Raw genomic sequence first — 14464 nt, forward strand, 5'->3', positions numbered from 1 at the left:
ACAACCTCTCTGGGCAGCCTGTTCCAGCACCTCACCACTCTCATAGTAAAGAACTTCCCCCTGACATCCAACCTAAATCTTTCCTCCTTCAACTTAAAACCATTTCTGCTTGTTCTATCCTTTCAAAGAGTTGACATGTGCATGGAAAAAAACATTCAGAAAAATACAGGCTTTTTTTTTTTTCTTATTATCTTCTTTATTTCCCTTATTGTCTACTCGTAATGTTGCATGCAGTGTGATACAGGGTTTGCAGTGCCACCCTGTACGTTTTCTACATGTGACATTCTTAGGAAAGTATCCCTGTTGATATCCAAGCCCATTTTACTCAGTGGAACAATAAAGCAAGGTTGTATTCCTAAACATGCAGAAAAGCAGTCATAACTTCTTATTATGCTACTTTCATGCGAGTCCCAAGACTGAAACTCTGTAGAAAGTGTGGCAGGATTTCCAGGGAGTTGCTCAGTGGGATGCGTCATTTAAACAAGATGGAAAGTGATGAGTGAGTTCACCCCTTTGCCTTCTATTTCTTTCTTTAATGGAATTTAAAATATAGTAAAGCAACGTATCTGTTATCTTTAATCAGTCTTTTCTATTTAACCTGAATTCCTAATGAAAATTTAAATCTTCATGGCAGGGAATGTCTGTAGCACAGAACTAAGATATATCACTACTCTTGCAAAATGTTTAATTTGTCTGTCTTGGTAAGTTGAAATACTGAAGATTAATACAGCATTAAAAATGCATTGGAATGTGCATTTCCCAGTCGGTTAAATACAGGCAACTTGGAATTCTTAAGTGTGTATAATTAATCTGTTAGACATATTGCATCTGTAATACTCAGGTTATATCTTTTCCCGGTAGGAATTTTATGTAAAAAATTATTGCTTTATAATTTAACACTAAGTGCTCCCCGTAGAAAAATGAGAATGCTGTCTTGTAATATAAACAATGTAGATTGCAGTTCTGTAGACTTAGTTGAATCTTTATATTTGAACCATATTTATAAAATTAACTGTAAAGCATTTGGCACCAACTCACTTTCTTTAAAGTTGTCGAAAAAAAATTCCAAACAGGTGTAATATTATCTCACAAAAAAATTATTTCTGCTTATTAGAACCTGTCCATGCAGTCATACATTCTCATCACTTTTCTGTTGACTGCTTTGATTTCTTTAGAAATGCAAAATGCTAGAAATTTTTTGAAATTACTAAATAGAACTACATAAATTTTAGCAAGAAAAACATGTTTCCATTATCCAACTTTGATAAAAATTAAGGGTAGAGTGGTCTTTCATGAAGAAATGAAACTTCATGCAGCCTATTTAGCTATTTTTTATTTAACTACAGCAGCAAAAACTGTAACCCAAATTGTGGACATTCTTGTTACTGATTTTTATTATTTTTCATTCCCATTAAGCTGTTCATATAGACAATTTAGTAACCTGTTTACATAGATAGAACTGCAAAGCGGATGAATGACCTGTTTTTTAATCCTCATTATAGTTTAATTTGTTATATTGGAGATGGTATCTGACCTTGATCTTTTTCCCTTGCATATTTAAGGCTCCTGAGATGGGAAACATAATTTCAGAATATATTTTGCTTTCTTAGTTTATCTTTTTGTCAGGAAAAAAATATTTGTACCTTGAGCTGTTGGGTCAGGATAAAGCTATGTTCCTGGAAATGAAATACTCTAATTAGAATTCCTTGGAGGCAGTGTTTTCTTTTTAACTTGACATTACAAGAGAGGGACTTCAAAGAGTTCTGCTACTTCAGCTGATAGCCGAGCAACTCCCTAAGGCAGGCTCAGTTAGACAGCTCGGGGATGGTCATTCACTGGTAGATAAGGGAGTCTCTGAAGTTAATGAGTAATGCTGCCAGTTAAAAATGCTTTCCATTTTTATTCGTTGATGAAAATTACAGCTTTGACATCTTAGTTAAAAGTTGAGTAGGAATAGGGAAATAGTGCTGGTACTGTAAGAATGATCAGAGGTGATAATGTCATAGCACTGGAAGGTAAGTAGTTAGGATTAAGCACTTTACCCCCAAATGCTCAAAGAGGAGAGAAACTTCTTAGGGCATACCATCATGATGTACATTTACTTCCTGAAGGAAAGAATTAAGCTCATGTTGAAAGTACTTAAACTGATGTGCTTATCACCTCACTGGAGGAGCTTTCCACAAGCTAATTTCCCACTGCTTAATTGTTCCACTCCTTTCTTCCCAACTCCATTTTTGTTTTATTTTAAATATATTACTGTGGTTTATTTCTCTCTTGCTTTTATGTAAGGCTATTGGAGAATGGCCATGTTCCAAAGTAGCGTTTTTGAGCTGCAAAAAGTAACCATGTTGGCCAGAGTGGGATGCTCTGTGTTCACAGCCTGTGTGCCGATAGGCTGCTTGCTGGGATGCTTGGCAGCATGGCTGGGTGGTTGGGCCTGGGAGATGATGCTGGGGACTGTGCTAGCACATGTTGCACTGCTCAGAGGAGATGCCCAGCGTGGCAGGCTTTTGGGAATGGTGTATCCATGCTGGCTTGGCCTGAGCTGAAGACATGCACGCACAGGCAGCTTTCAGCTATATTCTGTCCTTGAGTTTTTGATTCAGGTGGGAATTTCCCTTTCTGTGTGCTTGAATATATATCAAAAACTCAATATAGCAAGCATTAGTCACAAACGAGCTGGGAGTGGCAGGAAAACAACATTAACCGTATGGGAGGATGGAAGACTTCTGGGTGCAGTATCTCTCACGCATAGATGAGCACCTGTCACTGCTGTTGAGACTGGCAAGCAGTGTGGGAGGTTAGCCTGGGAGAACAGGTTATCCTGAGGTGTTTGTTTCCAGAATGCTTCTGTTGACATGGGCAAGGCCTTCTCTGAAGCACCCCAGCTTTCCCTGTGAGGCAGGTTTTGCTTATCCTGGCCCCACGTCCTCCTGACAGCTGAATTGGGATGAGCTGCCTGCAGCTGTTGGCTGGGTGCTGGCACACTAATAACAGGAGCAGGAGGAAAGGCCTTTGTAACCCCATGGAATTCAGGCTGTCTCTTGACACCGCACGTAGCGCTGAGTCAGCCCAGCCTGGCGCGCTGCTGGCCTTGGAACGTCTGGGGGGTCTGGGCTCCACAGCCTGCGTTTCATCACATCTGCAAGTTCCGAGCTTCGGTATGAAGTTCAAAGCTCAGTGTAGCTCTCAGTATGAGTGATGCCAGTAACCTTGAGTAGTCCAAACAGGCCCTCCTCTTTTCTGCCCTTGATACCCACAGACAATTTTCTTGATGTTTTTAGTCCGTGTCTTATTGAAATGAAAATTCAGCATGTCAGCACACTTCTGAATAAACCGTTACGCTGGATTTCATTAAGTGTTTTGATAGCTCTTCTTAAACTCTCCTCAGTTTGTTGAGAATCTGTTGAGTTGTGTGACAGGTTCACTGCGTAACACACCCAGCACTACACATAAAGTGCTTATAAAATTATTGTAATTTTGCCAATTTTTTTTCACAGGAAGTTTTACAAGCATTTACTAGAGATCCAGTTTAATTCTACTTTGCGTGAATAGGAAGGAAAATGCACATCTGCTAGTAGGTGTGAAAAATGATAAAAATCCCTTAACTTTAGTCATAGCATTACTCTAAACTATTCTGCAGAACTATAGAACAGTAAACTGAAATGGTTTTTCAATGAGATGATGGCAAATGGGTTAATTAACTTTCAGTTATTTTAAGTATCTTGTAAATAGGGTCTTTTTCTGTTGTTTGTTTTCTTTTTAGTGCAGCAGAGTATTTTTTTAGAGCATGGGTTCTATTGCTACAGTTAGAAAAGTGCTGCCATATGAGAGAGGTAAATTCCTCTCTATTTGGGAGAAAGAGAATGCAGTTTGAGTGCCTCCTGTGTGGCTGACCCTCAGTAACATGCACTAACTTCAAAAGTCACAGAAATGAATTTATGTGCTACTTACTTTTGAAGTGCCTTTCATCTCAATGTAAATGTAGTGGTTTTCAGGCCAAGAATGGACCTCCTTCATAACACAGACCTTAGAATTTCAGTCTGTAATTTCAACATCCAACCTGCAATTTGTGGTTCAGCTATAGCATATCTTTAGGACATGCAGTCTTGATTAAAAGATTTAAATGAGGGAGAATCTACCACATGCCTTGAATGTTGAGTGCTCTATATTTTTTCTGGATTAAATTTGTCCAGTTACAACCTTCAACAATTGAATTTTATGTTTTAGTTGTCCAGATTCAAGTACTCTTCTTTTCCTACTAGAAGCGTTCATCATTTTAGATACTTAACTAGGCAGTGTTTAAGGTTTGATGTGCTACAGACATAATGAGGATGATGTAAAAAATCATTAATAAATAAACACAATACGTTAGTGTATTTTTTTAATTGTTAATAGTTTATGGTGCAAAATCAGTATTTCCTAATGTTCTCCATACATCTCAGATATATGAAAAAGAATTCAAATATATAGATTCCAGTATAGATATATGTTTACCAGAAATGCTATAAACATGCAGTGTAAACTCACTTTCAGAGTTCCAAACAGTAAGATTCATCTAAAAATAAAACCAAACACCAAACCCAAAAAATCCTCATATCTTAAGGGATGTGATGTGTGCTATTTCTTTATCTTATTTTTCCTTGAACTATTGTATGGTCTTGCAAATCTGTTGTGACAGTACCTTCCTACTGAGTCTCAGGTAAAGAGCAGGCAGTACAAATGTGGAAAACATAGTTTAGTTCAATAGAAAGAATTAGATTCAGTATGTAACAGCTTTAATGTATAGCATGATAGGAGTATTGCAAGATAAAGTGCCCATGCAAAATTTCACTTTAGTATCTAACAAATATTTATCAAGTAGTATCTTCCTACCTTAATATCTTAAGATTATTGATTAGATTTTTAAACTAATCTATCTTTCTTTTCAAAATTTGATGAAGGATTGCAAGACTTTTCACGTCTATTGCAGTTATTTTAGAAAAGGAAGAACAATTTCAATTAAGATAAACTCATAGTAAAATCTCATTAATGGCATTGCTCTGACAGGGTGATTTGACAGCACACAGTGGGGAAACAGGTTTCCTAACTCACATTTCTTAAAGTAATTTTTTGTTAAAACTTTTTTAAGGAAAACAGCTTTGCTTCATATTGTCTTAGGATAAGAGTTGTGTTATAAAGTGTTCAATTAAAAAAAAAAAGACAACCCTAGACATTATTTCAAAATGTTAATTTCTCTATTGTTATTACTCTGGCTGTAGCATAATCTCTAAGGATTACCATTTTAGTTAATTCAAGAAGCAAATGGAACCAGCTGACATGTTCAGTAAGAGAAGGTCAGCCTAGCAGCTAGAAACACAGGAAACAGCAGGAGACTGCATTATTGCTTATTACATTCATTACAGTAGATCTTAGGGATTTCCATTATGACCAGGACATTGTTGTGCTTGATATTGTACAAGTGTGATAAAAGTGGCCTGTGGTCTGAAAGTTGTCAAATTAGATGCAAGCAAAATATTTCTGTAAATTGCCTTTTTGCTTTATTTTTTAATTTGTGTATATTCAGAAAAAATGCAAAAAGTCCTTTGCTGTCCCCTGTTTCCTGTTCCTCTGTCTGTGATTTAGATCTTTTGCTTTGATGAGTATCACTAGACAAAACATGGGGCAATCAGTGGTTTGTTCATTCCACTTAATAGGACATATATCTGCATGTATTCATGGAAGTATACATGCAATAAAGAACTTTTCAATATTTTACATGATCCACTCAGATGCATACTTCATCGTATTATATGACTTGAAGTGAAAGTTATTTCATATTGCATTGATTTCTTTGCTGTCTTCCCCTAATCACACTCGCCCACCCCAAATTGTCATGAGCCACAATTGTTTTCAACTGGGAATTCGTCATAATTTGGACCTGTCAGCCTATGCACATAATAGATCTGGCTTTCATAATGTTTAAGTCTGCATAGGATCAATAAACCATGTAGTCTCATTGGGACCACGCATGTCACATCTGTTAAATTTCACCCAGTTATCTGCATGCTAAGACTGGCAACTTAATGTAAACTTTTCTTTTTCTTTTTAGAACAGCTGAAAACAATGGAGACATTAGCTGTTTCTGAGGTCTCTACAAAATGATTAGTGTGCTAAGGTGATCTCAGAAAGTGAGGGCTAACGAATACTGAAAATAAAGATGATTTGTTTGCCCCTTCCCTTCATGTCTGTAAGACCTACAATATACACCTCTTCTGATTATGCACAAGGTGATCACCACAAGCCTTTCTGATCAAGTAGTGCACATATGGTATCTAAAACAAGTAATTCTTCATTAGGCTGTAATCAATGTGTAAAATTGTAAAGGAATTGTGAGTTTACCTTTTATTCTTGTTTTCTCTCTCCCAGACATGATAAAAGAATAGTAGAAGTTGAAAACTGAAATCAGGCAGATTAAAATTCATACTATCACTTTTTCACAGTAAGTTGGTTTTCCTTGGAATCAAGTACAGAACAGGATTCCTACAAGTGCAATTTGGATTCCTTCTGAAAGCTAGCCTAGGTACATAGAAAACAAAGGTTATTAGTATCAACCAACACAGTTTCACTGAGTGCAAATCATGCCTGACAATTTTGGTGGCCTTCTACAACACTTATAGCATTGGTGAATAAGGAAAGAGCAACTGACATCATCTTATTCAAAGCATTTGACACTGTCCCTTGCAGCATCTTTGTCTCTGAATTGGAGAGAAATGGATTTGATGGATGAGCTGCTGTGCTGGTGAGAGATTGGATGGGTGGTCACAGCCAGAGGGTTGTGGTCAGCGGCTCAAGAAATCCAGGTGGAGACCAATGACAAGTGGTGTTCCTCAGGAATTGTTACTGGGATTAGTACTGTTTGACATCTTTGTTGACAACAGAGACGGTGGGATTGAGTGCACTCTCAACAAGTTTTCCAGCAACACCACGCTGAGTAGTGTATTTGACACACTAAAATGAAGTGATGTCATCCAGATGGACTACAACAGACTTAAGAAGTGGGCCTTTGTTAACCTCATGAGGTTCAACAAAGCCTACTGCAAGATCCTGCACTTAGTTCAGGGCAATTTCAAGCACAAATATAGGCTTGGTGGAGAATGAATTGAGAGCTGCCCTGTGAAGAATGCCTTGGGGGTGTTTGTTGATGCAAAACTCAGCCAGCAATGTCAGCTTGTAGATCAGAAAGCTAAATGTATCCTGGATTGCTTTTAAAGAAGCAATGAACATGATTGTCCCTGTTGACTCTTCTCAGGAGGCCCCACCTGAAGTTCTGCATTTGGCTCTGGGACCCTGAGCACAAGAACATGGACATATTGGAGTGGATCCAAAGGAGGCTTAGGAGACAGTCAGGTGGCTAGAGCATCTCTCCTATTAAAACGGACTGAGAGAGTTGGAATTCAGCTAGGAGAAAAGAAAGCTTTGGGGAGACCTTATAGTGGCCTTCCAGTAATTAAGGAGAACCTTCAAGAGAGCTAAAAAGGGACACTTTATCAGGCAGTGTATTGACAAGATGATGGCTTTAAACTAAAACAAGGGATATTTAGGTTAGATGTGAGGAAGAAATTCTTTACTGAGGGTGGTGAGGCACTGTCACAGGCTGTACAATGAAACTGTGGATGCCCCATCCCTGGAGGCACTCAAGGCCAGTTTGGATGGAGCCCTGGGCAGCCTATTCTAATGAGTGGCAACTCTGCCCGTGACAAGCGATGGAACTAGATGAACTTCTATGGTTTTGTGATTCTCTTTCCTCACAAACTCTAACTTAGCTTAGAAAAATAGCAAAATTTTAAGATGAAGAAGTTGTAATTGCCTCTCCTTATAAACTCCTCTGCTGCTGAGTTATTTTCTCTTAACCAAAAACACTTTTCTCTCCAAGGTGTAACTAATCAAAATTCAGCTTTCAACCATTTGATTCTGATCAAAATCAGCTGATTGATCTCTCAGCATCAAGTTTGACTCCTCTTACATCTCACATATTCTCCATGCCTGAATAGATAATAATCAAATGTCTCTTAATCTTTGATCAGAATAAGTTAAGCTCCTTAAACATTGCTTCTTAGCTAGAGATCTTTTTTTTTTTACTTTTTTTTTTTTATGTTGCCCTACATCTATCATGAACTTTCCAGTTCTCCCCTTGTGTATCATCGATGTTTCTCATTGTATGAACAATGTTTGTTATATTGACTTTAAAAAGAAAAAAAAACAACCTCTTTCTTTTTGCCACAGTGTTACACTTTAAATGGATGTTAAGGCAATTAGCTGCAAGTATTACTACATGGCATATTTTCCTTGGTGTGGTGAGAGCAGTATTGCTTTTTACTGGCTTAAAAGTTGGTCAAAGTCTTCACTAAGTCTGAGGGGAATGGGCTTTTCTTTCATGGGTCACATTCTCATTTCTTTTCCTATTGGCTCTCCATTCACCATGTTTCAACTTGAATACAAGATTGCTTATCTGGCATGCTGGTCCAAGTCTACAAGAGCACTACAGCTGTGTTCTGGCTAGAAGCAGATAAATTTGTATGGCTTCTTTCAGTGGTAGCATACTGTAGGATTCATTTCACTTGCTCGTGACCACATTGTCTCTCAGTGCAATTTTGTGCCGAAGGTAGTTCAGCTTGGCCAAATGCTGTTGTGCTGCAGCTATACTTCTGCCCGTCCAGTAGCTGTTCCTCTGGGGGCTTGGTGTCTGAATTGGTATAGTCGTGCTGTATTATGATCTCCCCAATTTTTTATTTTATTCTTTTATTACCATAAGGTATATTTTCACCTACAAACGTGTTATCTGGGGTCTATTGCTATAAAATATATTTTATTGATTTCCAGTTATTTAACCTGGTAGATGACTCTGTGGCAGTAGCCAAGCTGTTTTATTTATTTATATACCTAAATCTCTATCATCCACATACTTGCAAGAGATTTTATGTTTAGACCATGCTTTCAACCCCTCTCCTCCCCCTTCTAGAAGCAAAGCCCACAATACAGCTGGAAATAGCAGTGGACTAAGAAGAGATCCCTGTAGACTTTAAAGCAGTTCTTCTCATTCTTTGTGAGGGAAAACGTCATTTTGTGAGGGGAAAAGTCATATAAGAGGAAACATACGATGTAGGTATTTAATAAGAGCAAGTTCTACAATCGGAAATAAAAATCTGGACTGTCAACACAAGATGGACCACTAACATCATTACAGAAATCCAACTGTTTGCTAGTTTAGATTGTTTGCTAGTTCTGATAGTAGACATTATTGATAATTATAGATGCTGTTTATTGTTAGAAAATTGAATGTGCTTGAGTTGTTTATAGTTTTCAAGGCTTGAGTATTTGTGGTTTTGTTACTTTCATGGTAACCTGAATTGTTTTTATATTAAAGGTTAAGTAGATAAGAAATTATGCTAGAAAATGTAAAAACAAACATTTGAGCTCTCACAAATATCTAAAAAGACCAAGAAAATCACTACATTGTATCTCAGTGATTCTATCTTAAGAAATCTTATTAATTCCTTGAGAAATCAATTCTATTAAAAAGAAAATGCATATCATAAATTAAACTCTACATCTGTAAATATGAGTCAGGTATTAATAAATACTTATTTCCGTTGTAGCTGTAAACAGCAATTTTGACAAGTATACAAGCACGCGCTGCTTATTAGGGATAATTTTAAATTCAGAGCAGTTTTACTCCCAGCCACAGAAGAGTGTGAGTTTGATCTTGAGCTACACAACATCAAGCAGAATTGAAGCTGTTTCATATGTCAAAATTTTGGGCATACAATCTGAAAGAAACAAATCTCCAAATAAGCCATTATAATTGAGAAATTCTGTTGCTTCTATATCAGGTGATGCAGTTACTAGAAAATGTAATGCAGTCCCAGCAATTTTTCTAATATATTCCAGCTGGCTGACTTTATTGGTGTAAATAGAAAATATGTTCCAGTTTTCTTTGTTTCCTGCAAAATAATCTTACTAGTTTGAAGCCAAGACGAAACAAAAGACACAAGATAGCCTTTTTGACATGCACCAGTTTTTACAAAATGGCTCTTGGATTACTTGAACCAGAAACATTAGTAAGAATTACTGAGAGAAAGTTTTTATTTGCTGGCAAAAACCAAATGAAAACAAGGAAACAAAATGAGAATTTATGTAGGCAAAAGTAATGTTCTAGAAAGAAATTAATGGTCAGTATATCCACTGTGATTTGTGATTTTGCACACTTGAGATGAAGTTAGATGCTTTTTGGATTACATATTTTTGGGCCATATTCTTAGCTGAAGCAAATAAGGAGGGAGCTGCTGTGATTTCAGTTAAGCTTTTGCATAGTGAGATTTTAGATTTTTACATTAAGTTAAATAGGAAGTGACTGACTCTGTCTATATCTTCTAGGCTAGACACTTTACATTTTAAAGTTGCCTAGTCATACAGAGATTACTGTGCACACAGTAAGCCAGGTAAGTAGATAAGACAAAGTGCGACCTATAAACCAGTCTGTCCTGAATCTTGTCACAGCCAAGTACACTAAAAACTGTGGTTGTAATCCTAATCACTTTGGGATGTGGAAATGAAAAAAAAAATGGAATTTTCCCCTACATAGAACTCTGTTAAGTCTTCTATCAAATATAGTGATTAATTCAGTCCTTAACAGAAGAAAAGATCTTTTTTGCAATCATCAATTTTGTATCTAACTTAGCTCCAGATTAGGACAGCATAAAGTATCAATTTACAGTAAAATGAATAAAAATAGCACCATAATTTCTGTCCAGACATGCTTCCTTGCAAAGTGCTGAACTCCTTTTTCATGTTCCCCAAAGCAAAAGAGTTAGAAGGCTCATCTGATCCTTGGTTTCCTTATTAGTTGATATCTTGTGTGACTCTGATCTTGTTGGCTTATCTGTGCTTCAGTTCTGTACTTTGAAAGCATACAAAATTATTTTCCTAGCCACAGTGTTATTTTAAATCAAGTACATGACAGGGAAGATCACTACAGTACAATTGCTTGTTCACACATGGTGAGTTTCATGTTCTGTAGATATAAGTGGTGAAAATCTTATTTGTCTATACCTACATGCTCACGTAACAGTGTTCTAGAAGTCTTTTTCTCAAAGAACTGTGTAGCAATCCTGGTCTAGTATTTCTCCTCCTTTTGTTCACCTGAAGGTGAATTCAATTGCATACTGTTAAGATTTACCTGAAACTGGATATTTAAGTTCTACCAAAGTGGTATAGTTGGGAGCAGAAGAACATCCCAACAGAAGGTGTTTAGTCTTTCCAAAATCTCTCATTTTAATAGGAAACAGAGAATGCTGATATGTTGCATTACAGCCTTCTTTTGGAGTGTTGTGTAAGTTCTGTACCTATTAGTACCTTCAAGGTTAATGATGTTAGCATTTCAAAAGTTTCTTTCTTTCTCCTCTTCAGATCATTGGGACAGTAATCTGGCAGCAGAATATCAATTTAATTGCCACACTTCTTTTCCTCATTGGAGTCATCTGTCTTACTTAGTGACTGCAGGAGCACTTTTCAGTGCAGGACAGTTTATACACAGTTCTGTTTTTACTTTTTTTTTTTTTTTTTTTTTTTAAACCCTTAAGAAAAGTGAATGAAAATGTTTCAGAAAGAAAGCTGTGTTCTCCAGTGGCAATATGTCTTGATGTGATGTTCAACATTCAGGAAATAGTTTGGTCTTTGTTTGGGGCCTCCATTCTCTTATTAAATCAACACACAGTGTTTCGACAGCTCTCTTGTAAGGTGAACATCTTGATACTGCTGGTTCAGAGCAGAAAGTGAAACTATTAATTGTTGCTATTCTAAAACAGCAACTATATAAAAATTCACTTGTTAAACAGGCAAGTAAATATCCATACATAAAAAGGAACCATGGTTATGCAGTAGGAGCAAATGGTTTTAAAACTCAATGGTAAAGCAACTAATTACTATCATCAGGAAAGAAATTTCAGCCACTGAAAATCCTGTGTCTATTAATCCAATGATTAAGAGGTGTAAGTTGTGTATCCTGTTAGGAATCTGTGGTATGCAATTCTCCAGGTTATCTTAAAATGTTTTCAGCTGTGTTATGTTTTTGCTTGACTTCCCCTTGGGATGGGATGAACATATCTGAATACTTCTGTTATCTAATCTGCTCAACTTAAAAAACACTTTTTAGCATTTCCTTACTTGTATCCCTTCAAAGAGCACTTTGATTTGAACAGATTTCCAAGTCACCTGGTTAGATAAAACCTAAAAAGAGTTTAGGTAATTTCCAATCATATGTAGTCATATCCTCTGAGAGATAAACAGCTACTGCCTCTCTAAGGTACTAAGTCTTTTAAAAGCTGAAGAGATGTGTTTTTCATGTTTTTCTCAATGTGACTTGCTTCTGTCTTCCATTGGTATTGACACGTTGAAGCAAATTTGTGTTCCCCATGTGTTTTTAAAAAGGAGTGGAAGAAGAAAGGATGTGTGAGCTAAACTCCTAATTTTAAAGAAATAACTGTATTATTTTTTAACCTTAGGTTAAACCTTTTTTTTTTTTCCCCCATATTGTTTCTGTGTCTGCTGTTACTGTAAATTGTCCTTATTTTGATAAATTTGCCCTTTAGGGATTAATCAAAGCATAATGCTTGGGACCAGTTTACATACAGACAGTCATACACAAATACACACAACATTTTTAAATCCCTGTATATCTTTCAGTGTAACCTCCATGTTTATAAACACTTCTGAATTAGAACTGCTGTTCATTTTAGTAACCCATTTTGAGCTTAATGTATATATTTTAAAAGTAAACATCTGGTTCTTTTGGAACAGAGTCCTAAAACATACTCAATCTGGTGGAGCAGACAGTATTCCTGTTTGGTTTTTTTTTTCTGTTTTTTACTATGTTTTTGTTGTTGTTGTTGTTTGTTTTTAACGTTAAGTTATCCTGAATTCTATTTCTTTTGCTATTTTCTATTTGTACCATAGTCTATCCCTAGAGAAGGTAAATTCCTTCATAATATATTCCTTTTTTGCTATAGGAACTAGATCTAATAAACCTAATATTTATATTATTGATTGAACAGAATCTGCAGCTGGCAGCTGATCTCTGTAGATGCATATGTGAAGTCCACACAAGTGGGCTTTAATTGTCCACACATATTTTTCTTTATTCAGATCTGACCTGGTGATTAAATCTTAAAACCACGACAAGATCTCAGTAGGAATGATGGCCTTAGTCTTTTATATGAACACAGAATTCACAGTGCTTAACCCCATTGTGTTAGAACTTCTTGGCCTGGGCAGGGTTGCCTTGCCATTGGCAAGGCTGCCACCCATCACCTCAGGCTGCCCAGGGCTACATCTAAGCTGGCCTTGAACACCCCCAGGGGTGGAATATCTACAGCTTCTCAGGGTAGCCTATACCTGTGCCTCAGTGCCCTCTGAGTAAAGAATTTCATGCTAATACATTACTCCAGATGGTGCCTCATGAGGACAGAGTAGAGAGAGACAATCCTCTTCCTTACACTGCTGGCCACCCCTCTTTTGACAAAACCCAGTATACCAGTGGTCTTTCAGGATATAAGAGTGCACTTCTGGTATATGTCCACCTTTTCATCCACTAGGAACAGCAGGTCTTTCTCTGCAGGGCTGCTTTCACTGAGTTCTCCCAGTTTGTAACCATACCTGAGACTGCTCCAACCCAACTGCCACATTTGGCCTTGTTGAACCTTATTTGGTTCATGTGGGCCCACTTTTCAATCCTGTCCATATCCTTTGGATGGCATTCCTTCCTTCTGCCACGTCAGCCATATGCTATCCACATACCAGCCACTCAAGCGCTGTGGATGTGCCTTTCTGCAGTATACTAATTTTTTTTTTTATAATCAGGTGATAATTCATTCTTCTTTCAAAGATATTTGCCTCTGTATCTGTAAATAATTTTCTCACATTGAGGTTTTAGTTGGCATTGTGTTATCCCCAGGACAAACTGTTCATAAACTGCAGCTAGTGAAGGAAGAAAATCTACTTAGTAATGATGATTTTCTCCTCAATACAGCAGTCAGTTGTATCTTCTTAATTATATAGCTTGTCCCATCTTGTGTTTATGTGGTCTTCAGGACAGAAACTGGTTCAGGTTTGTGTCACTTTTGTCATATTAACTTGAACCTTCCTGCCATGGAGCTTCGTCTCTTCAGCTATCACAGTCTGATACAGACTTAAGGTCATAGGTGGTCTGAACCAACTGAGGAGTGGTTATTTACTTTAGAGAGAAAAGAGATAAAGATGTGCAATTTATTTGTATTAAAATCACTTTTTTCTTCCTTTCCAAGTAGTCTGGCTCATTTTTGCACTAACTATAATTCTAATGGCTTATATCCCAGTACAAAATCATCAGTCTTTTAAAAGTGTCCAAGTACTTGATTATTTCAGCTTATGAAAAATATTCTTCCTTAAT

Source organism: Meleagris gallopavo, chromosome 1 (assembly GCF_000146605.3).
Source record: "Meleagris gallopavo isolate NT-WF06-2002-E0010 breed Aviagen turkey brand Nicholas breeding stock chromosome 1, Turkey_5.1, whole genome shotgun sequence".
Lineage (NCBI taxonomy): Eukaryota > Metazoa > Chordata > Aves > Galliformes > Phasianidae > Meleagris > Meleagris gallopavo.